Here is a 26,079-nt window from a genome sequence, read left to right on the forward strand (position 1 = left end):
TCAGCAGGACAGTCTGCAATGAGCAGTTATGCATGCTTCATTGTTCTTATCTTTCAACCTCAAATAAAGCCACCCTTGCCTGTGGGTTTTAGGCAATCTGCAAAATAGTCTTTATGTGTGCAAGAGGGAGAAGGGTATGAGGCTAATGGAGAAAAAAATTGCCTTGGCACTCACTGAGAGCTAAAAGAATCCCTGAAAACAAAGTGCAAGCAAGTATGACCAAAGCATTTGCTATCAGGTTTACTTCCTAACCTTGATGAAAACACTTGCAATATCTAATCTCACCATAAAAGCTAGCCTGGAAGTGAGGGTGGCTCCTCCTATAAAAATCTAGCAAGTATACCTTAAAACAACCTATGTTCTGTGTTAGCATTGGGTTATCTTGCATCTAAATCCGTATTTTACAGTCCTAAGTAATCATCCTCTGTCTTCACACTGCCCAAAATATGGCCCATCTCACTCACTGTATGGACAATCCATGCTCACTGAGAATTCGATTTGTCTTTACTGTCTTATGTATTGTACTTGCTGTCTTATGTATTGTACTTGCTGCAAACCATCTAAGTGCAGCTCTGAAGACAGGATGACCTTTTGCTGCTTCTGCACTTCCATACTACTTGCTCAATATACCAAAAGATACTGAAACATTAGAAGTAACTTCTCACTTTAAAAAAATCTGAAGGTAAGTGCATTTCAAAAAGACACCTGTTATTGTAAGTACCTAATCATGACCCAAACTGACAGAAGGTAAGAACCTTTAAAAATATTCATACAATAGAATTGTCTAAATTTCAAAGTCTAACAATAGAAGATATTAAAATAGGTTCCAATGGACAGAGTTTTCTGAAATACTACCCTGGATAGTATCACAGCCTTTTTACATATGCAGAGAATATTTCTTTGATTTCAAATTACTCAACTAGTTCAATTCAATAATTAGCCTAAAATCCAAGTGACCAAGCAGAACTTCAATACAGGAATGGTTGTTTTCGTTTTCCTGTATACAAATGAAAAAGTTAGCATGTCAGGAAGATCTGCTTGTTCTGCTTTCTCCAAAGATGGCAAATTTTATTTATTCCTCTAAATTATCATGGAGGCTAGTATTTCATTTTTAAAATGCAACTATATTCATATTTACTGGTAAGTGCTATCATAGGAATGTATATCTGAATTTTAATTGAAATATAAAATTATTTATTAAATTCTTTGTACTTCCAATTCAGCAATGACTTACTGGCTACTTCTACTGAAATTAAGAGCAAAAATATTATTATATTAAAAAATTAAGTTTCCCTTTGTTCTTATCAGTAAAATTAAAAAAAATTAAGAAAATTCATGTGAAGCTATCCAACTGCTTATATAAAAATGTATGGAAGTACACTGTATGGCTCTGTAAGGAAAAAGGTGTCATTAACAAAAAGGAATTAATGTCTTAAGAAAAGGTCACGATGTTTCAGGGCAAATAAGAATCTAGAAATTTATGTTCAAGTAAATGCTAACAAATTGTTGTAAAATCTGGTTATTACAAAATAATTTGACTTATGTAAGTTCTCTGTACTATACTGTAGCTTCACAGTTTTCACACATTTCCAAAATATTCACTCAAGAAAGCATCACTGTACTTAATCCCCAAGTTTGAAGAGAAGGCACAGATGGGCTTTGGTCAGGAGCACTGATTAATCTCTACTACCCTTTTTGAGATGATCTAACATTTAAGGACAGTTTAATGAATACCTGTATGTGCAACACCACAGTTACGATGAACTTAAGCCTCTGTGGAACAGAGAGAGAGGATATTTGGAAGCCAGCTTCCAAGGACACACACTGGAAACTCAAACTCAAATATATCTATTTAACAGCATCTCTTGAAAAAATTTAATTACCTAGAAATGCTAATTAAAGTGTGATTAAACTCATTAGAACACCCCAGTTGCAGAGGCAGGGGCATGATGTGTTTCTCTGTTCCAGTTTCCAATGCCATAATGATTGCTGACCTTCCCTTTCCCCCAACCTTTTGCCATAGCTGTAATCACCTGGCCTTACTATAGTCTTACAACTTTGACAATAACTGAGATTGAGACATCTATTCAACGAGCATGTTGTGTGATGTAGGACCATCAAAACACTTATACAAAATGAACTCAAGCTGTAAGTGCAAATCTCAGAACTGCTCCATTTTAGAGCACCTGACAACTATTCTTCTCATATTCTTTCAAATTTGGTTGTGAAGAAACAGATTCCCACAGCCGTAATACAAAATTCACCTACATTATCATGGAAAGCGACCAACACCTCCATGGCTCAGGAGCTGAACAAACTGGGGCTTTCTGAAACCCTGCACGAATCCTTGTGGCTGGTGCTCAGTAACCAGCAGCAGTCATTTACCACCACACACAGAGACAGCAGCAAGAGGGCACTACACTTGGACCCCACAAAAACTGGCACTACCGGTTCTGCTACATATCCTTAAGGGCCTTCTCAGCTCATATATTTTTGGCAGGCCATGGATGCAAAACCAGCTCAGCAGAATACATGAAACACAGCATAATCTGAAACATAAAAAGACAAAATTTCCCTGGCCCACTCCTAAACAATATACAGATATTCCAAAACTTTAGTGTAAGTCTCTCAGACTCCACAGCTCTCCTTGCACTAGAAAGGAAAATCTTTCCAGACTGAAGGAGAAAATGCAAATTTTTTTCCTGTATTTCCAGATGACAAGACACAAACCAACCTAACACCAGAGGGAGAGGGAGATCTATATCAAGGTTTGTTTAGGCACAATAAACTGAGCTACCTTATTTGTTCTCCTCACTTTCAAGAAACCACATCTTCTTTAAAATAGCAGCTCAGAAAGCACTAGTCATGGACAATCAGCAGAAAGAATGTCACATGTAAAGTCATGAAAGGACTAAAAAAAATCAAGGTGAAACTTGCTCTTATTAATCTGCAGGAGGTGCTGGGAGGCTGTAAAGTCAGTTAAGCCAAATACACAAACAAGTTAATGATGACCTGAGGGAGAAACACCAGATTTACACATTGAAAAAAACACCGTGCAGGAAAGTATTAAGTAACTGAATGTACTCTATGCTATTATTTCAAAAGCTCTTTAATTCACCAGATGGAACCATGTAGCAGAGAAGCAGAGGCTCCCCAAGGAATCCTACTGTGGTCCCCATTCCCATCACAGGACGGGAATTTGCAATAGAAACTTCAAAGAAGTAAAACTAAGAAGTCCCCTGGTTATAAGTGCTTTTGGAATACCCTGCCATGCACCTTCTAGGGACCAAAATGTCTTACTGTGTTCAGCAAGTTCACGTGATCTAAACAAGAAATACTTTATTTTTTAAATTATCAGAGTGTAATAGAGAGACAAAACCATGACTGGTTCTGAGTTTCCATTCAAGCTATAGTTTCCATATTTTAATGCCAAGAACAGACGCCTGAATTCTCTAGAAAGGAAGGAAACATACTTGTTCACTCCTGGCTTCAAAGATGCATATGAAAGCATTTTGTTTTCCAGTCAACTGCTGATGTTAAATAAAAAAAAAAAATTGTCAGCCTCTCTTGAGAAGAGTGAAATTATCCACATTCTTAAAATGCTTTCAAAGTTACCTGTGGGAGAAATAAAAGGCATCACTTCTAGTTTCACAAGTAGACAGATCAGTTTACATCCTAAAGACAGGATCAGACTACTTAAATAAACATGGGACAGAAATGTCTACAAATCTACTGACAAACAATTCCTAAAATAATTGTATCATGTTCCTGTTTAAAATAATTCTATATTACATTTTTTCTGTTTCAAATAACTCTCTAAAAACATCACAAAAAAGAACACAGATCTTGCCACTTTGCCCCTCCCCACAAAATGATAACACTTCCCAGTTATCAGAAATATCTGATATGAACAGAATCACTGTATCTTTTACTCCTACATTCAACCACATTCATATGTTCCACTGCATTTTTATTTCATTTTGAAGTTAGAGTAGAATGAAAACAGAACTGATGGTTGGTTTATTATGAATCAAGTATCTCCCACTAAGCCAACAACCCTTCTGCTGAATCAGGTAGTTTAAAATTCAGCTGCAATAACAGATTTCTACATTGCACTGAGGACAAGCTACTCAAAAAGAACCAGATTTTTCTGTAAACACAATGTTTATACTGCAGGACAATCTCAAGTACACTCAAAAACAAATAAGCATTGAACATGCTGAATGATTACCCTTATAAAATAGATACAGACATTAATTATTGAAAAGAAGTCTCCCTTTTTCCTTCTCACTCCTATGCCAGGTATTAAAATACTCCTTTGCTCAATTCGTCTGTAACACATAGGTACATTCCAGTATTTTGAGGGCTATAACTTTGCTTAGTACCTTAGAAGCAGTTGTCCCAATCTTCTGTATTTCATGTAATTCAGGTAATGATATAACAAGTTTTGCTTTAGCAGTTGATAGAAGCACCATAAAACGTTCTGCTGAGATCTTAAAAAGGTACACCTCACCCAGTGATCCCACCGGACTTCTCCACACTTCCTGAATGTTTTCATCTATGTAGTTTTATTTGGTTGTGCAGACAGATTCAGCTGTCATTCAGGTTAAGTTCATTTGTCACAAATCAGTGGTGGTATAATTGGCCTGTAGGAATGAAAATTTCTTAAAACAATACTTAAAATATTATCTTAATGAGTGTAAGACACCCACACTGTCTGTTTAGGCACTCGTTAGCCACCATCAAGTCTGAACCGCAGCTAATAAAGCAGCAATTACTGTTCTTTCCTGGGAATCACCTGTCCTGATTCCCATCACATGGTGCGTACGGAAGAAAGGCTGAGCAAAACCTTGTCACCCTCCTGCACACTCTATAGCTGTCTTTTCAGTCCTACCAGAACAAACTGGAACCCAGTGATAACAGACTTTTCCATTCCATTCCACGTGGAAATGCTTGAACTCAAATGTTCTTAGACCACTTCAATGTGATACTTTACGGAAAAGGAAGTTTAGAAAAATAAAACCTGGGAAAGTAACTGACTTGTATTTTAGTATAAAATTATCAATATCTAGCACTTATTTTCAGCCACTTAAGTTTCTACTAATCCAGAATGTATCTGCAACCACTGCCACCACTACCCTGTCTCTGTTTTGCTGCTTTTTGATCCACTTTTGAATAATGTGCACACAGATGGAAAGTCAGCTTTATGTCCTCAACATGAAAGCAAGTCATTGATAATCTAAAATCGTCTGGTGACCCAAGCTGACCGATTCACATTCCCCCACTGATGGCAAAGGTGTGACACCACCTTCCTGCTCTTCAGCCAACTTCAAATAGGAGATAAAAACAGTAACTAAGGAAACACCCCAAACCACTCAATACTTAGCCACAGTGACAGTCCACTAAGTACAGGATCCTATCTTCAGGAGAGCCAGCACTGTAGTACACACTGAAGATGACACAAATAAAAATTATTTCTTCCCCCACCAATCAGCAGCACAGCATCCACGTGGGTCAGTCTGACTCTGGACTACCACCACTAACACTGACAGACTTGTAAAGCTCCTTGTTGAACCCGTTTTTTTGTTTTGAGTCTTCACAATATGTTGTGAAAATAAGTTCTATAACTCATGTCAAGTGTAAAGCATTTTTTTTGCATTGTGTTCAGTACCCCAAATTCTTGAAATAGTGAAAAAATAATTTCCTATTAATTTCCTCCCACTATTTATAATTATCTTTCATGTCCTCCTTCAAGCACCTCAACTTCAAACCAAAATTCTCTTTTAATGGAGAAGCCATTTCATGAGGTTCCCCATTATCTCTCTTTTTATTCCAGGGGCTGAATATCCCAGAAGATTTAGAATTACATCAGTCCACGAAAAGAAGCAAATGTTCAAGCATTTACAAAAGTTTGGTGGTAAATAATTTTGCCCAGGATTTTAGAAACAGGCTGTAGATTTTTCAATTTCTATTCTGTCTGTACAGAAGCTCAGAAACATTGCCGTACTTTCAGCAAGTATGTAGGAGGCAGGGCCCAACCTGCCTGTACACAGTAACTGGGTCACAGAATTCAACACCCATCTCATTATGAGACCTGCAGCAGGTGATGGAACAGGGACACATGCTCTACTGCTGATTACAAGATGCTGTATCTCTTTTATCTTTCTTGATTAGGGAAAAAGAATGAGCCCACAGCCTCACCACCCTGCTGCAGTTATCCTGGTCTCTCAATTTTTTAAGCCAAGCATTTTCCTGTCACCCAAACCTCAAAAGTGGGCATTTTCTTCATAATGCAATTCAAAAACAAGTTTTCATAGTAATGTATGTTAAAAGAAAACAGAGTTTGTAAAGCCTAAGATGTGCATATACACATTTTTCTGGGCTTATCCCAGACAAAAGTGAAACAAAACCATTTACAACAGGATGAGAGATGGCACCACAGTGCCAAGTGCAGTAGCTCCAAACTACACATGAAAGTGATCACAAGCAGATCACTGTGATGTGAATAACAACATACAGGTTGTCACAATCAGTCATCAACTATGAAATAAACACATAAACCCTCAGTATTTTAGTATTATGTTTAAGCAGAGATGTCTGTTTTCCCTGACACATCTGTTGAATATAGTAAAGAAAACCCAGTATCTTTACATGTAGCTTGTGAAGACTCTAGAATGCAACAGCCAAGACCATATATTACAAAAAGCTGTCTCTCCAGAGTACTTTTTATTCATGTAATAACAAGGAAATTGTTATTTTGAAACAAACCAAGTTCTGACACACTTAAGATCTATCTATCTAACTTAAAACCGTAGAGCTACCATTTGACACTTTCTATAAGCTGTTTTTCCCATTTAGGAAAGAAGATTTTAGTAAGTTCACATACTAAACCACAACTCACCATCACATAATAAAGTCTTTCAAATTCAATACCTCCTTAAGTGAGTCTACAAGTTGCACATTACAATCACTTCTTAATTGATATAGAAATAAATACAATATTGACAAAAGTGCTAACAAACACATTGAAGACAGCAAATTTCTAATGGGAAACAGAGAAAACCAAGAGATAAAGAATTCTGAATACTCATTAAAATGAAAAATGCCTTCTGCAATTACTCAATAGGAAGATGAATAAATCTATTCACTGAAATTAGCAAATTGAGTTTGCCTTCTTTTCTCTGAATTCTATTAATATACAGACGTTGTGATACAAAATAAATCTGCACATGTGCTTGGATCCATTTTCATTCTGTTTTGAAATGGAATGTCTTGTCTTTGCCAATTTATTAACAGAGGCACAGAAACGTGACTATTTCTGCCTTTCTCTAGATGCATCTTCTTTCATCTGTTCTACATACTTACCTACATTCAATTTGTGACCAATTCCTGTATAAATTGGTAAAAGTTTATACGCAAGAAAAAATTTAACAACCATGTATTTTTATATGACTATTCCAAACAAATTAGAAGATTCCAGTGTTTGGTTTTTGTTATGTTTCTTGGGCCTTATATAATCGTAGTTTCTAGTACAACATGTCTTTGTTTATTTTCTCTACACCTGATCAACCTGCCTATTTGGAAAAAGCAAGTTAATTTCAATTTGGAAGTTGTTTGTATTGCTCCAGTAATTATGTTCTATGTAAGAAAACACTTAGGTACTTAAGCCCTTAGCATCTGTAACTACCACTCCAGCTTGTGACTTTAGATCCCAATAGGATAGATTTGGGTTGGACACATTGTATCCAGTTTCAAGACAGCCCCTTCAGAACTTTACTTGTGATTAATATCTAATTAAAGGCTAGCAAAATACATACCACCCACTTTAGAAAGCTAGAAGAGTTTTAACTGCAGCTATGAAACTACGGTATGTCTGTGAGTTACAGTGCAAGGTTGCTTGGAATCCAAAGTACCTGCATGCTGAGCAGACAGAACGCTCCCAGCTCTGTGCTCTGACTGAGGGACTGCTCCACAAAACAGGCACAGAGATCTCCCCTCAGCACCCCACTGCAGAAAACAAGTCACCACTAATCTGGAGTCAAGCTGCCTTCTGGTTTAGGATATTCTGTGAGAGAAAGCTTCAAGACATTCACGTGAAGATCTGAAGGCAGTCACTAAGGGCTGACTGGAGGTGGACCCCTATGTATCAGCCGATTACTGGTGACTTAATGACAGGAAGGACAGGAGCAGACAAGGGAAGGAGTTTGAAGGGAGGTCTGGAACCCTGTATAGAACTGTATAGAAAGAGGGATTCTGCAGAATATAAAAAAACCCAAGAATTACATGATACAATCAACAGTCTTGTAAATTTTTTGCAGCAGAATTTTTTCAGAGAGAAGCACAAGCAGATGCTGTGCTGTGTATTATAAGAACAGAGAATACATTGCAGCAATTGACAAAAGAGATTATGCCATATTATTCCAAAGGAAAGAATATATCCTACAGATAGTACTACAGGATTTGAAATAACTAAGGCTTAAATATAGCCTTGACATGATGCTGAATTTGGAAAATATTTTCCTGTTTATGAGCTCAAGTGAGTGACAGAACAATGGTATCATTCACAGAAAAACATGAAAGGACATAAAAGGAATTTTTAGAAATGGTAATGATGTTATATTATGAACTGTATTCAAGAAAGCAACATACTTTTTAAAATTACAAACGCTTCCAAAAATTTACTTGAAAACCAGTAATAATACTAACAAAATACTTCCCAATGCAATTTAACACCATTTTTTTAGACATTCACAGTATGTATTCAGACATTGAAAGCAATGAAAAATTTACTTTACATTTTTATAATTGATGCAATCACAGTTTTAGCTAGTGACACTATGTCAGAATATTTAATCTTAAAATGGCGATTTACAAACACCAGTCTTGAACAAATTATTGTGAAATCTGCATCCCAAACACATCACAAAAAGGTGAAACTGCTAGTGATGATCGAAGAAAATAACACACAAATAATTCAGCCTTTCTAAATTAAACTTAGGTTTGTGGACAAAAATATAATAATTATTATTAATATTATGATTACTAATACTATTTTTAAGCTTTTCATTGAGCTTAACAACATGGTAAATAAAAACAAAGGGGTTTTACTCCCCTCTAAACAAACTACAATTCATTACCTTCTTACTTCTTCTGCACCCCAACATATCAACTAATGCAATGCTTTCATCTGTTATTGTCACTAGTGAGTGAGCAACTTAAAAAATAGGAAGAGGAAGCCCTTCCATTAAAATAATCTTAAAATAGTATCTGTCCAAAAATATCCACTTCAATTAAAAAAAAAAATCCTAGTGTGTGTTACCCTCAAGTAATGATTTATTGAGGAGGATACCTCTGTAGCTTCTAAGTTAGGACTGACATTTGAACAAGACACACCCAGGAGGCACAAGTATATCAAACAGAAGTAAACCTGGTTTTCCAAGAAGACAAGAAAGGTACTTCTATCATCACATAAAATCTGGAGGGCAGGTTTTTCTACTCCATTAATTCCACTGAAAGCAATGCACATTCATGAGAACCTCTGAAACAGTGTTCTTCAACTATAATCACTAGTTCTTCTGCTCCTTTTCTAACAGTTTCAAGTGCTTTTCATTATGGATATTAGGAGATGAAAGTACTGAACTGTCATATCAAGGAACATAACCAGCTCTCCCACATTATCTCAGTTCTTCCCAGACAACTTCCTCCACAATTAATCTTTTGGGGAATCTGTCATGTTAATTGCATTTCTCAGTGCAAGGTAGACATTGCCCAACTTAAGATCCACTTGGATCTCTTGGTCCTTGTCAACCAGCGACTCCTGCTTTCCCATCCAAGGAGCCACACACCATTCATTCTGAGCAGCAACAGAAAGTATTCTCTTCCCCAGTCATCTCCTTGCTGACATCCTAATAAAGGTACTATCATCTTCTTGCCCCCACTTCTTTCTTCCCACTACAAACAGAACAGTGCTTAGATGATCATGGTCCTTTATCTACCACTCTTCACAGAAATTCAGTTACAGAGTCCAGAACAGATCTTTTTTTCAAGATATTCTTCAGACTTAAAGAAAACACATTTTTTTGAAACAATATCCTGAAAGACAGCTATGGTGTTAGAAAAACAGCTGTGCATCAGTAGCTTTACCTTTCTTTACCCATAGCACTAAAATCCACAGTAGATGTTCACCACTTTTAGTAATTTCAGTGCTATTCAAAAGCAGTATTAAACCCAAAAAACTCAGCTATGTTCACTAGTTGAGGCAGAAACCAGTGTGTTGAGGCAGAAACTAGAAAGTGTTTTAACTTTCTACTCCAGAGTACCAGAACAAATGAATGTTGGCTGCGTAATGCAAGCCTTAGCCTAATGTTCATACTTACATCTGCTATTCTTCAGCTGTCAGACTGAAGAGGAACACCAATAAGCTACACAACTCTGCTAAAGCTGATTTAAATGTAAATGAGAATCAGCCAACATGCAGAGGAATAACAAGCTTCTGAAAAAAACCCCACTTATCTCAAAAACAAAAATGATGTTCCAGAGTGTTTCACATTATTCCTTAAAAGCATTTGAACTGAGTGTCAGCAAAAACCAGCTCATGAAAGAAGATTTAAGTAAGAGGGCACGTGCTAGCATTGTAATACTGCTTTCTAACTTCTAAATAAAACTGAAGTAGAACCACCACTTGAAATATTTAATTAGGCAGGAAATCTAAATCTCATATCCAATTTTCTTTCACCAAAACCTCTTTATCCTGAACATTACAGTAATTTCATTTATTCTTAATATTAACAGGTGCTGTTTTAATTCAGTGTCAGAGACAGGATAGGACATAAGCATAATATTACATTTGGAAACTTGAGTGAAATTTGGCAGAAGCTGCCGTGTTGAGGTATCTCAGACACTGCACATGTGCTCCTTGCTGTGAACTGTGCCAGCTATGACAACGAAACCACTTTAAGGTAAGATGTCTTGCAGATCAGATGTATGGACTGCCCTTTCTTCATATTCCAGACAATACAGGACACAAAAACCAATCCCATAATGGCCATCTGGGCACACACTGTTTCCTTCTGCTTTACAGCCAACCCCAAAAGTGTGCAATCATACCAGTGTTCAACATGTTTTTTCATTAATTCTGCTTCATACCATCCAGAAATTGTATTGTTCAAGAAGTCACTCATGCATGAAGGCAACCACTGTCTCACACTGAGAAACACAGAATATTTAACAGGTTGGAGCTAAAACCCAACAGTTAGCATGATCATTTTAATTTTTTTCATTGAGGAAAATTCTTCCCATTCTTTTTTCAATTTCAAGCTATGCAACTCCTTAAGAGCCAAAATTGACTAAATTTCATTCTATTACAACTTTTCCCAGGTAGAAGCCTAACTTTTAAGGGTTATCACACAGGGGACCAAAAAACCATAGAAAAATGTGAAGAAAATTTTTTAAATTATTTTGAAGTTTAACAGTAAGTTTCCCAGCTAGGTTGCCCCCTTCTAAGGTCTCCCATTCACTGTAATCTTGCCTTCTTTAACTGAACAGAGTAGGAATTTTTTTTGCAGAAGTGTTATGTCACCACTTAGAAACAAAAAAGAAAAGAAATTATTTAACTTTATGAGTAAATTCACACTTGGATTTTCCAGTATAGCCTGCAAATATAGAAAATATCTTTTATTCATTTTAAACCATAAGAGCTATAAATTCCCATTTGTTTTCCTGTATCAGGATTCAAAATCATAATGTCTGTCTTTGAAAAGAAAGATACATACGAGGGCTTTTTTTTTTAAAAAAAAAAGAAGCCCTGAATTGAAACAACTCAAATTTCACACCCAGAAGTACATGATCAATGACAGCCATTACTATTCCATTTCCTTATTACCGTACCTCAAGCCGTTAAGAAATTTTCTGGTCAAACATTAAGTAGGAAACAGTACTCAAACAATTGCTATCAATTATATTATCAAAAATATCAATAATATTTTTGATATCAATAATATCAAAAAATATTAAATTAGAATAAAACCACATTGTTTAGATGTTGATTTTCCTTCTCCCCAGTAGCAGAATTTGCTTTCCTGAAAAAGAAAAAAAGAATTGAGTCCATGTTTCAAGAGAATACCTGGCACATCAGCCTGCAGGATACTTTACACAGGACTGCCATATCCTCCCTGAGGAAGTTGACCATGGCACTTGGGGACACTGTTTTGTGGTGAGCATGGTGGTGCTGGGTTAATGGTTGGACTCAATGATCACAGAAGTCTTTTCTGACCTTAACAATTCGGTGATTCTAGAATGCAGTCAGAAATGCACACTGATGGATTGAACACAGTGGGCAAGAAGTCTGAATCTGCAGTCTGGTGTTAGATACCCCACCTATGCACAAACCACTGGCTTACGCCACTCGGAAGAGAAAAATGTGGGCTTGAAATCCCTCAGGTTGAGACGGACCTAGGAACAAGGCCTCCTACTTCTTGGACTCCTCAGCTAATTAACTGCCAGTCTACTATGTATAAGATAGGTACCAAAAGCATCTTCCTAAGAGAAAAGTGCAGAAAGGGGTATGGGATTTATTTTCTTATAAGGGTCATACAAATGTCTAAGGTATACCCTGGCTTCCTACCAACCACCTCCACTGCACCAGTGCTCCACATTACAGATTTCAAATTCTAATCAGGAAATCAGAATCTCATCATCATATGGTCCTTAGATACCTGCCTCCATGCTTTCTTAGCCAGGAGCCTGATCATTACGGGCTGTGGTGTTGAACACCACAAGGCTTACATTCTTTTTTAAACCTGGGACATAAAACCTTCCACTGCAGTTTAAACAGTATTTGCTTTATTTTTTCCAACACAACAGCCTTTAGGATTTTAAATGGGAAGAAAGTAGGTCAGGTCTTCCTACTGAAGCTTTTTAAAATTATTTTTTCTTAAAATTTTGTACCTAAATTCTGAAAAATGTATCCATCTTTTGCATCTGCCATTAATATCTTTTGAATATAAATATCTGAAGAGCACACTGATTTACTAAGAGCCTTACAAGTAGCAAGTGTCTATAAATATTAGTCAGAAAAATATTTAAACATAATTCCAGTTTTTGATTCCTTTGTAACAGGTCTGATTTATCTTTGATCACATATTTTAGCAGTAAGTCATTAAAAATGCACAAAGAATTTGTCTGTGCACAGATCAGCCACAGAATACTGATCTGAACATTTAACAGCCTAAGGAAAAACACAAAAAACATAAAATGGAACCCACACACTTGAAGCAATCAAACACCTGCCTGTCTTTCAACACCATTTTCATAGGACTGCCTGCATTCCTAAATCAGAGGATACACCACGAGTCTCTACTGTTTGAAGAATCTTGCTACTCAAAGACAATTTTCAGAGAGTTTAAAATACAAAATTTTCTGTGTTTCTGTTGGTGCACCACAATAACAAGGAAGCTACTACTCACTTCTTTTATCAGCAATAGTACAAAGAATAAGACACACCCTTCTCAGGGAACTGGAAAAACCTGCTACATGAAAGCTGAAAAGTCTCCAACTACCCATTCCTTCCTTTTGCTCTTTCAACAGAACTGAGGGAGGCTGCAAGGACTTGGCCTTAGCCTAACAAAAATAAAGCTGAGCAGAAAAGCAAGGGCCGTGTATAAACACACAAATAATTATAAAACAGTAAGAAAAATCTATTTAAAATAAAAGGACAGTCTTGGCACAAGACTGTTACCAACTGATGAATAAATTTAGGTTGAACACTGTAAGCAGTTTCATCATGTTGAGGAATTTAGCACTGGAAGAGGCTTCTAATTAAAATAGCAAGGGGAAAAGGCTCAGCTGCTTTGAAGTCAGTGCTCCATATGTCTGTATCTGTATGACATAAAACCTACAAGAGCATGAAAATAAACTTGATGAATAGGCACGTCCTTTCCTGTCCCACGTTCCTAAGAGAACAATAACTGTCAAGCAAATAACATCATTCCGATACAACTCAAAGATATAACCATCTGTCAGGCAATACCCCTGAATAATTACACCACAAAAAAAAGAAAGCAAAACCAGATATTAATACCACAGCAGGACAAACTTTGCCAAGAATAAACTTCACAGAGTGTCTTTTCATAAATATCTTAGACCCATAACCTCACTTCTCGTAAGTTCATGCTGCCTCTTCAGAAAGTACACCTCTCATGCTGTACTCACAAATCTGAAAGAGCTCAGGTTAGTTGGTCTCCGTGCAACCAGGCAGTCCAATGATCTGCACCCCTAGCCTTCTGCACACACAGAGAAGATCATCTTAGCCCAAACAATATGACATCTAGGATGCTCAACAGGCTCTTTATTTGGTACAACCCTTACTATCTTCATCTCAGGCAGGAGTCAAAAACAGCTTTGCTGGTGAAAGGTTCAAATCACCACTTTAGCCCTCACATCATTAACCAGAAAAACTACAGCAATCATGAAGGTCTAAGACAATTGCTTAGACATGAACAGTCCCAGGAATAACATATTCTATTAGACTAACCTTTATAATTCAAAAGAGCAGTCAGTCTTTCAGGCATACCAGCCTTTCAACTTGCTTGACATCCAAAGATATATCCCTATTCCTTGCAAAACTATTGTGGTTAAACCCTTGGAAAGTTTTTCAGAACAAGAATAAAACTTGTGTCTGAGCCATACGGTTTATGTAAATTAATCTCAATCTGTATTTTTCTTAGCTTTATTCTCTTAGTGAAGCACAGAGCGTGGTAGCTGCAAGACAGCATTACAATCCATTTTCAGTTAGTTTATATCACACCACAGCATTCTCCTACCATTTTAGTTCATCTGCTTATAATAGAATACCAGTGGTTTTTAACCCTGTCATCGAAACACCATACACTCTTTTATTCAATATGAGAGCCTACAGATCTGATTTATAGTATATTCTAGATGTATGGCTGCATATTTCAGACAGGTTTGAAAAAAGGTGTGCTGAAAGATCCATAAAAGACCTCCCATTACCCCTGCTGAGAACGAGCAGACACATTTTACTTGACCTACCCTACTAATCTCGGCAAACTGGTCCTTAGCAGCAGATGCCAAGCTCAAATGACCACTTTCACATCTTTGTTGCCACTCCACCTCAAGTCTTTGATCATTTTTCATCTGGAAGTGCCAAATGGATTTCTGCTTCTTGGCCTCCGTACAGCCTCCTCATAACCCACCAGCTGATCTCCCTTGCACCACGAAGTAGGAATACTCATCTCAACTTTAGCTGCATTTCTCTCCATCACATGCAGAAAGGGATATATTGGATACTGCTAAGATAAATTTCAGTTAACTGTTTGTAGACTGTTTTGATTATTTTGCCATAGTGTTAGATAGCAAAATACAAAACTACAGCAATATAATATATAGATCCTCTGACAATAAAATTTTGACATTCAGCAGCCTGATACAAAAGTAGATAAACTGGAGGATGAAACCTACTTGAACTGGTTTTCATTTCTCTAAATATTACAAAATTGTAAATACACAAATTGCTTGAAGTGCTATTCATTTTTGTAGAAACTTACCTTAAAGTGGAATAAAGTTACCAAGAATATTTTGTATCACAAAAGGTCCTTCCCTTAAGGTAAGCATTAAAAAAGGCAACTGAACTCTTCAGAAACACTGTAAGCACTGCAAAGCATACAAAAAGAAAAGCTGTCTATACAAAACTAACTTAGAGCACTCAGAAAACACAGATATTAAGAACTGTACCCATCTCAAAATACTCTTGGCTTTGTGTCTGCTTCTTCCAAGCTGCACACATGAACTATTTACAGAATTCCTTTTCAGATATCCTGATTACTCTCCTACACTCACCCCAACCAGTTTCCAGGCAGCCTGAATTATTTTATTATGTCACTGCAATGACAGCAAAGAAATGCTGTGTCCCAAGTAGCACAGCCATTTTTTAGTATATTATTTTGAAACAATACTTTCTGAAACGCTATCTTTGAAATATGACTAGGGCATTCTCAGGATCTCAGGTATAGATGTTTATGCTAGGCTTCAGGCTGATAGTCACACAAACCTGCAGTTTTTATTGGCAAGGTTCTTCTTCTTTCTTCATTTAAATTTAATTCCAAGTTTGTAAAACCACATAGGACATTCTGAGAGTTCAATCCCATGCCAAGTCACAAGCCAAAGACTCCCATGAAAATAGGTCAGATCCGGAACCCTCTGATAAGACATCAGCAACAGAGAAAGAAATCTACCTCACCTTGACTGCCAGAACACAGCCCAGTTTAGCTACATGAAGGAAATGTCTCAGCATCAATTACGGAACTGCTACAAGGAGAAGTCCAAGCCAGCCTGACAATACTGTTTGTTCTCTCTTCAGCATTGTCTAACAAAGAAAAGGAAACACAGAACAAATGCTATGCCCCATGACAATGCAACTTACTGATTGGGAACCACTGACCTAGGCAATGGTACCACTACATCAATTCATGTCAGGGCTGAAGCCAGTTCCTTACCTGGTGACCCAAACAGCTCATCCCTTGACCCCTTAAAAAGAGGCTTTTATTTAAAGTTTTTACTATCCACCTTTTGTTACAAGATTCCTCTAGGATCCAGTGGATTACTTGAGCTTTTCCTTTAGCTTTACTATTTCCAGAACTACTTCCCTGTTCCCCTCCAGTAGAAGTTCAGGAAATTCTCCTGAAATGTGCTGATTCTACAAAAAGAATGGCAAGCATCTGATATTTTCCTTTCTGCACTTCGTCACTCTTTTTGCCTTTTTCCCCAGCCTGAGAAAGGTTTCACTGAAGAGGAAGGTGGGAAAGACTCATTAGTGAGAGAGGTTTGATACAACAATCATCTGAAACTCAAGGTCAAATGTTTCCCTTGATAACAGCTGCAGATGCACATATACCCACACACATTCAGTCTCCTTGCAGTGAGGACTGTCTTGTACTTAAAACATACATCATGAAAGAATTTTTATGTATAGTAGATGTGCATATGAGAGAGTTTATGTATAGAAACACCCAATCCCCCTGGAAAAAAATTATCTAACTACAAAGTTTCCCATGTGTTTGTAACTTCTAGTTTCTAGATTTGTGAGGCGATCTGCAACATGTAAACACTGGATTTTGGATTACCTTTCCTATTACAACATAGTAAAAAACATCACAAGATTTAGCATAAGGTAATTAGACATTGGGCTTTCAGTCAGGCTGTGGCATGTTCTTACTTCTCCACGGGGAAGGCAGGCTATGTGTGCCTGTCACACACACCCATATCAAATCTCCGATCTCTAGTCAAGCATTCAAGTGGGAAGATAACATCTTGGCATACAATTCAAGAATGAGTTCTCAAGAAGAAAAAGTCATATTATTACTTACTAATTCAGAACAATATATTATTTAATGCCTCTAAAAAGCATTCCAAGAACTACAGAGGGATCTACTTCTTTCTAAAGGCAGCAAAATATATACAGAGGAAAATATTCTCCTAATCTCCACTACTCAGGAAATGATAAAAGGAACAACAGCAGAGAGGTATTAACAGTTGTTAAAGCAGAATCAAAACCTAGCCCTGCTTGAGAAAGGAAGAAGGTGACAGTATGCTTTTCATTCATGTGCGATGGCCAGCACATGGGTTGGGAGGCCTGCACTAATTAGAGGGCACAAAGGGAAAGTTAGCCCTTGGCTCACTGTCCTCTCAAATGCACACCTAAAAAATAAGGGAAATCAGCATTTGAATTTGACCTGCCAGTGAATGAGAAGCACCCCAGTACAAGGACATGGATGAAAACGTCTGGTCTCTGTAGTGAGGACACTGTCCTTGTAGCCTGGGAGCCAGGAGCAACAGAAGCATGCTGGAATCCTGCAGACGGACCGCAGCAACTCCAACCATGCTTGTGCAGGCACTGGAAGAAAGACACACTTATTTTTAACCCACTGCTGAGCGACCTTATGAGCTGCAAATTAGCAGCTAAACAAATGTCTAACCGTAAGTATCACACACAAGATTAGGTTTGCTTTTAGACAACTGAGGATAACTAAATTTATTACTTAGATCTTTATAATGTAGGCAAATGTAAGAAATCTCAATTAAAACATGTAGATGCTCTGACACAGTAGATTAATACAAACACACCAAACAGACACAGAAGGTCCAATTACTTAGTATTTCCCTGTTACTATGGTCTGTTAGTCTTAGACCATACTAACGTGCATTTTCTTGTCAAGATTCTGGAGATACTCCATTCGTATTACCTAATTGGTGTTTTTTTTTCATAGAATCATAGAATGGTTTCGGTTGGAAGGGACCTTAAAGATCATGTAGTTCCAACTCCACCACAGGGATACCCCCCACTAGATCAGGTTACTTAAAACCTCATCTGACCCAACCTTGAACACTCCCAGGGATAAGGCATCCACAACTTTTGTTTTTTCTTCCTGAAGTACCCACCATTCCAATTAACCAGCTTGTGAAAATGTACAACACACTTCCTGGCACTACGTGTCACTCTAGACTCTCACCTGTGATGACAGCAGGTTTGTTTTAATAAGCTGCAGTGTTTTGATAAATAATGCGTGTGTCTATTGAACCAATATATACATTTTAAGTATTAATGCTATATCAAAGCTAAATGAAAGCTTTAGAGCAGACAGAGTAAGTGATTTAATAAGGTGGGACATTTAACTCCCTGATGTAAGTTCGCAGCATTTAAAAATGGTGAGCTAAGTCCTTGGAAAAAGAAACCAGAATGGATCTGGTTTTCTTTCAAGTGTAATTGCTATCACCCATAGGAAGTCAAAACAGCTATCTGGAATTCATTAAATAGTGTGATAAAGCTGAAAGTCTGAGGAGTAAAATACAAATTCAACATTAATGAAGTGACATTTACTCAACAGCCATGAGCGATTACACATGTCCACCTATACAACAAAGCTACAGAATTAAACACTGTATTACAATTGCTGTCCACCTCTATTCACAGAACAGTTAAACAGAGTATTTACCTAAACCTATCTTCCTACAGGATGCTTTAGTTCTGGACCATAAGAAAAAGCTAACACCACCTTTGGTTTGCTGAGCCATAAGTGAACCACTTCTCTGGTTCAGAGTTACTGGGTTGAGATGACCCATCTTCATATTACACATGTTGGTACGTTTCTCCATACTTTTTTTCAGTCACTTAAGGTGATGATAACCAGCCAGTACTGATTTGGGTCGCTCACACCCCACATGACTCTTCTCTAAATATGAAAAGAAAAAGAGCATTTGGCAAAATTTCTTAAGTTCCCTTGGTATTCTATGACTTATTAAATATAATCAGTAGATGAGCCAGCTTCTACTGTGAGAAAAGGTTATTGAGTTTGCAAACCTTTCCTAACTAACAGGTATTACCTAAGACTCCTGTGCTGTGTGGAATGTGTGGACTTGTTTTTTAACAAAATCCGTATTAATGCCTGCACGTGCCTTTTAAAATCAGGTATCTGGAAAAAAGTATGTTTTACAACTCTGCTAGAATATCTTTCTGTACCTGAAATATTTAAACTCTTCTTCCACAGCCATGTCAGCTGAAGAGTCTTCTTTTCAGACAAATTTCTGTATTGGTTTCTAACAGCCTTCTGTTTCTATCCCAAGCTTTTTTCCTTTGGAAATGAAGGTATTTAATAATCTTCTTGTATCAATGTGAACAAGTTCAATAAAAGGCCCTAATGAGAAGGAATCTTCATTATCTTCCTTAAGTAATAAATGCGTATGTCATGAAATCAGGAGTTTAAATAATGTTTAATACAGTACATAGCATTAGAAAACAGTTTCCATAGCTTCTGGGAAGCAAAAGCCTTTACAGCTGGCACAAAAGAATTTTCAACTTTTATCCAGTCATCAATGTGGTCATTTGACTCCCAGTAAGTCACTTGTAACTTGTGCCTTGTAACTTCCCTCCTCCAGTAACTGCCTTGTGAATCCTTCCCTTTGTGGCACAGCCGAACTCTGCACATCTAACTGCCCAGGAAGACATTTTCCTCCACTGCTGCAGTCCAGAAATCTGCTATTTCCAGTGACAGTTTCTCCCTCAGTCTGGCTGCCAGCATACCCACCATCTTCCAGCATCAATAAACAGATGGAGACTACAACAGCATTCAACCATCTGCACTTGCAAGTTGTAGCCATGGTTCTACACAAAGTAAAACATCTGTCTTTTCTACACTCAATCCAAAAATGTGTTTGCTGGACAACTGACTTTTATCTTGCCTCAGTACTCAGCTGCTGCACATGATTTTTGCTCTCCATTTTAACGATCAAGGTTTCTTGAAGCCAGCCAGTCTTCCCTGAGAAGCACCCAGGGTGTCTCGCCAGGTCCCACGGCACAGACACATGACTCTCAGAGCAGTCAGATGGGGGACCAAAGGCACCCTCAGCACTTCGCTCAAAGCATGCCATTCACAGTTTTATCCTCTGAGGTTTGCTTGCCATTTTGATACTTGCTCAGACTGGTGGAGGCAGCTGGAAGGTGGTCCAAGTCACCGTCTGTATCGTATTTCAAACACTCACAAGCTTTCGAAGCAGGGAGTCACGAACTGCAGCTTAAGCAGGGCCCTTTCAGACTCGATGGGCTGTAGTACTTGTAGTGTCATTTCAATACCAAGACAAAGTTTCTAGCACGTATAATCTTGATGTTATTAAAGTCACAGATTTGGATCCTTGGAGGAGTAACCAATCTTTGATTAAGAAGCCTACAATCTGTGGTACAGACTGGATGTTCCCATCCCCACAGGAAATTAAATGCTGGGACTGAAGTCACAGGTTAGCTCGATGTGTACTGGAGGTAACACAGATTTACTGCATCAGTTAACCTTGGAGACTAGGCAGGAAAAGGCTCCTTTCAGGGTCTCTGGGATTCCCAGATGGCAAGAGAGCAGCACCAGTGCAGACAGGGTATGCCCCAGGCAAGGCAGCTAACAAAGGGCTGCTGTTTGTCCTGGTGGGAGCAGCTGTAACTGCTTTGGGCTGGTAGGAGGGAAAGCATTAATAGAGGAGCAAAGATTTTTAGATATGATTTAGAGTAGAGATTTCACACCGTCGTTAAGCTTTAGCCTTCATTCACGTCAACTAGGCAGCAAGCTGCTCAATGAGAGGTAGGTTTTGGTCACTTCTCCAGCCTTGCTAGTTTCAAAATGATGAAGCTTTTGCGTTCCCCCTTCCACATGCACATTTCACATATACTGCAATCCTAACACAGAAATTAACTGTGTTCACAGCTTCCCAAATGACCCAGATTACAATGAGATAATTAACTGCTCATGAACAGCTATTCATTGAAAATGTCTATCACAGTATCTATTAAGCCATTGAAAATCTTCATTACTATAACTGTCAAACCTCTGAAGAAATTCAGGACTGTTTCTTTAGATTCAAAATTAGACCAGATTTAATTCCTGTTTTACAGCTATTCTGGACCGTGATAAATAAGCAAGGCTTGTTACCAGCTGAACTTGTAAGGTGTTTTCTAAAAACACAAAAAATCCCTCTCCATACGCCAGTTGAAGCTTCTAATTCAGTCTCATCGATGTATGAAATAAATATACTTCGCTCTCGTGTATAATTAGCAATGTCAAGTCTGTTTCTTTAGATAGCATTCATGGCATATTGTCTGAAACAGCAGCTCTGCATTTCGTATCTGAAACTACATTGTTCCTCTCAGAACAGTTTCACTGGCTAAACCAAACTCAATCCACCAAACAATATATTATGAAAGCAATAAAGATTTTCTATGCTCTTTTTATAAATGGGTATGTGGGTTTTCAAATTCTGAGACACAATTAGTAGCTCTGAAGCAGTTTTACTCTACACCTAAGCTTGTTACGCAGTTTATAATGCAATGTTTCAAAGTCAGTCCTCACTAACTGTTGGCTGTATTTGCAAAACTTTCCTCTTTTTTCAAAACCTCTATTATCATACATGATGAAATAACATAAGAAAATTTAGTCATTCTTGACTCAAAAAAAGAGGCTGTCTTTACAAGACAATAAAGTAATTCACAATTCTACAACACACAGTATTTATACCACATAATGGCACAACACTTTCACAACTCTATTTATTAATATTAAACACAATATGAAATTATTCTTGGTCTTTAATACTAATCTACACACATCTATTTATTGCTCAGGATTGTCGAAAACAACCAACAGCCTGATTCAGTATCAGAAAACAATGAGCAAGCATCACCACAAGGGAGTCCTACCTGGATAACTTTTCACTTCAACAGGGGCTTAAGATAATGCATTTTTCAGATTGCCAAGATGAGAATCTATGGAGTCTGAAAGAAAAGGGAAAAGGTAATAGTAATATGACATACTACATACTTTCATTTTTTTCATTCTAAATGTTAGGAGAATAAATTTAAAGTAGTTAACTTCCAAATATCTGATTCTCTATGAAGCCCTGCAGAAACAACAGAAGTTAAGACTTATTTTAGCTGGGGGGAGAGAGGATTTCAAATTGCGTATTTATTCTGCCTCCACACCTGTCCTAGATAAATTTGTCTTAAAACAATAATTAAGCAAAACAATGATTTCAAAATAGCTACAGGTAAGATTTATCTAAGGTATAAACATCTGTAAGACTTCAGACATATAATCCCATTTTATACATGAACAATATGCAAATTCTGGTACAAAATTTTAGGTGTAAGCCTTTTACCACTACACCGAATGTGTGCTAAATTAAGTACGTGTGACTTCTTGCCTGTAGTAAAGATGCTCATTTTTTTGCTTCATGATAGCTAATTACTCTGGTTTGAAAGTCAGCAATAACCTCCAGACCATAACTAGCTGTGCACACCAACATTCAGCAAATGTCAACACTCCATTATGCACTGCCTACTCCTCCTACAAACCAAAACCACCCATGTCTCCCTCCTGGCAATAAACTGCACAACTGGAGCAGCAGACCATGGAACACACGTGGGGAGCAGGACACAGCAGCCCTGGTGCATGTATGGCAAGCACCTGACAGTCAAAACAGGGTCAAAGCAGGCCTATTCCTCCCATGTTCATGTGACACCATCTCCTCCACACACTGCAAACTACAATGCAGCTCGGATCACCAATTTGTATTATATATAACTCCTCTTTAATATAGTTTGTAGTTACAGTTTATGGACTGATTCGATCATTATCTTTAAATACTGATGTCATTGAGAATATAAACAAAGAGTTCATTTCGTGAGCTTTTTGCTGCAGGCTTATTACATCACTGACCAAAAAAAAAAAAAAAAAAAAAAAAAGTTGGCCATTGTAGCAAGATGGGATCCCAAGAGACAAAATATACCAAAAACCCTTGTATATTAGCAGCCCATCTTTTCTTCAGAGCTTACAACTGTGAGGTAAGATTGATTCTAGCTATGATTCACAATGTAAATTGATAAAACATTTTCAGGACAAAACCTGGAGTCCCAAGGACTAGTCTGCTTGATGATACTGCTTAAGAACACATGGAATCTGTTAGCCTACCAAAGCAGGGGGAAAATTCAAGTTGTGTTCTTTGGTAATTAAGCATAATGAAAGCAGATATTCAAGAATATCGAAGTTTTGTGCCTATTCAGACATGCCTTATTTTTTATTTCTGCTGGTTTTCCCCCAAATGCAAGACTGCCAGCTAAAATAAAGAGCATGTCAATGTATCTATCACCTATTGCTGTCTTTGAAAACTCATATTTCAAAGAGCTTAACTGAATACCTCGTGGTAATGCTCAAAAATGGTTCAGTAAGATACAAAAACATGGCATCAGAACTGTTCTCAGACCTGCCATGTGGCCAACATGACATGGGACAGACCTAGTGGTCTGGGCTGTCAAGGGCTTTTAAGGATACTGCAGTGTAAAAGTTATTTGAAGTGTATTAAGTAATGTTTGCGCCCTATCTATTTCTGTAATACAGAGCAAGGTCTGTATTAGATGAGTATATGATATCACTTGTGATAGAAATGTCCACGGTTCACTGAAAGCAGGTATAAATAAATTCAGCTATATTATTGTACTTCTAAGACTAAAATTAGGAGGACTCAATTTATATACTCCATCTTTTCCTTAACAAACAAAAACCAGCATCAAGCAGGAGATGTGGTCAGGAAGAATATATACACCACAGCCTGGGATTAAACTGGATTAGCACAACTATGTGGGAAGCTTTCATCACTCCTACACATAATTCATGTAGTTCTAGATGGTCAAACTTGCTTAACTAACTGCAACAACTTTCCAAAAGATACTCTAGAAGGCAATGAAAAGACACTTTGCTAGCAGCAAGACTGGATTTTTTCCTGCTTTTACTCATTATCATAGCAAGTTCCACAGTAAAACTTAACACAGAAGAACCAGTTTGGAGAGAAGAGGCTACTGAATGAGTTTTTATAGATCCCTTCTGCTCCCTTCCACAGCTGGAGACACATGAAAGGCTCAGGGGTGGCCTGGGTGCTTGCCACACAAAAAGGGGAGATTGAGTGCATGAAAGCAGAACTAAGGCTGGAGTTTCAGTGAAAGGCAACATTGCAACATCATAAAATGGGAGTTGCAGCAGATTCAGTGTCATCTTCATGAGAAGCACAGCATTCCCACAAGGCACTCAGGAAAGGACTGGAAGTTGCTGCTTAGAAAACATATTTGTGACTATTTCCTATCAGGTGTTGGGATGCCCTAAAAATGTTAACAAAAACGCAAATAAACTTCCAAAGTAATAGTATATTCCTTAGCCTGCTTTTTCTGTACCTGGTATTAACTTTTATACTATACTCTTAAAAACTTACAGCTCTGACACCTGCCTAATTTAAAATTTAACTTCCTAATGACACGCTCCTACACAGAAAACATTTTATTACAAACACAAAAACGCAATACTAACTCAGGTTCAAGGTCCATCTGACACAGTATCCTGTTTCTAATAAGTACTGCTAGTGGATGCGTAAAGAAGAGAACAAGAACAGAATAAACATACAGCAACCATTCCTTGATGTACTTTCCCAGCTGACAGCAATATGCAGCTCCAGGATTTCCTCTCCCCTTTTAAGTGTACACATGTAAATATAAACACATTCACAATAAAGTCCAAAGCTATTTGATGTCTGAAATCATTTAAATCAACTCCTCAGCATTTAGGTTACTGCTTTACTCCTTTTCATACAGATGAATAAACTGGCACAGTTGAAACTGATGACTCTCATTCACTCATTTCCTAGCTCTGCACGATTAAATCACAAACCCTAAATTAACTGTTGCTTTAAGACATTTTTTAGAAGATACATGGAATCACACACCCTGAATGCAAAAAATCTTACTCAATCCAAACAGTGACATCTAGCAAAATCCTAATGTTAATTCCAAGTGAGGTAATAGATTTGATCATCCACATCAATTAAGGACAAAGAATACTTTCAGTAAGTGAATAACCTAGTTGTAAATTACAGTATTTCTATAAATATGGCCAAGATATAAACATCCCTGCATAAAAGGGACCTGAAGGATCATGAGACCTCATACCAAAATTCTAACTACTGTATTTTAAAATGAACACCTACAAAACAACATACCTCATTAAAATGGGGCTCTTGATCTATGTAAACTTAAAATAAGAACCCTAGACCTTATCCAAAAAACCTAACCGTAAAAAACAAATTCTGAATTCAGCTATCAAAGATAGGCATGAGGTCTAGTGATGCTGATCACCACTGTCCAGACTGTTCAGTCTTCATCAAAGAGAAGAATTCGAGTGCTGGGTGATACGGTTTAGTGCTTTAGGGGTTACAGTGGTAGTGTTGACGGGTTCACGGCTGGACTCGATCTTAAAGGTCTTTTCCAACCTTGACGATTCTACGATCACTGAAAGCTATTGTCCCTGAAGTTATTCTACAGTTTATTAGAGGGAAGGAAAGACAAAGATGTGGCAAGTTGTTTAAGAAATCAAAACAATAAAAAAGCTCTGGAAACACTGAAAGGCGGGCTGCTATTAACACAGATAAAAGAAAACGAAGCTAGGAATTCAGAAGTGAGAGCACACAAGTAGCATGCAAAGGCACCTACCG

At 37.5% G+C, this 26,079-nt stretch overlaps 1 protein-coding gene across 6 annotated transcripts in view; it reads right to left on the reverse strand.

Annotated features, from left to right (window-relative positions):
• Window positions 1-22,323, reverse strand: part of MPP7 (membrane palmitoylated protein 7) — a 155,355-nt gene extending 133,032 nt beyond the window's left edge. For 5 of the 6 annotated variants that reach the window (XM_008639261.2, XM_017741475.1, XM_017741474.1 and 2 more), the window contains exon 1: window positions 22,247-22,323. The gene's annotated coding sequence lies outside the window, so the exon portion shown is untranslated. Of the gene's footprint in view, window positions 1-3,473; window positions 3,571-22,246 lie in introns of those variants that run through there. The other variant, XM_017741472.1, reaches the window with a different exon arrangement.
• Window positions 22,324-26,079: the final 3,756 nt, after the last annotated feature.

The sequence above is a fragment of the Corvus brachyrhynchos genome, unplaced genomic scaffold (assembly GCF_000691975.1).
Source record: "Corvus brachyrhynchos isolate BGI_N302 unplaced genomic scaffold, ASM69197v1 scaffold167, whole genome shotgun sequence".
NCBI classification, from domain to species: Eukaryota; Metazoa; Chordata; class Aves; order Passeriformes; family Corvidae; genus Corvus; species Corvus brachyrhynchos.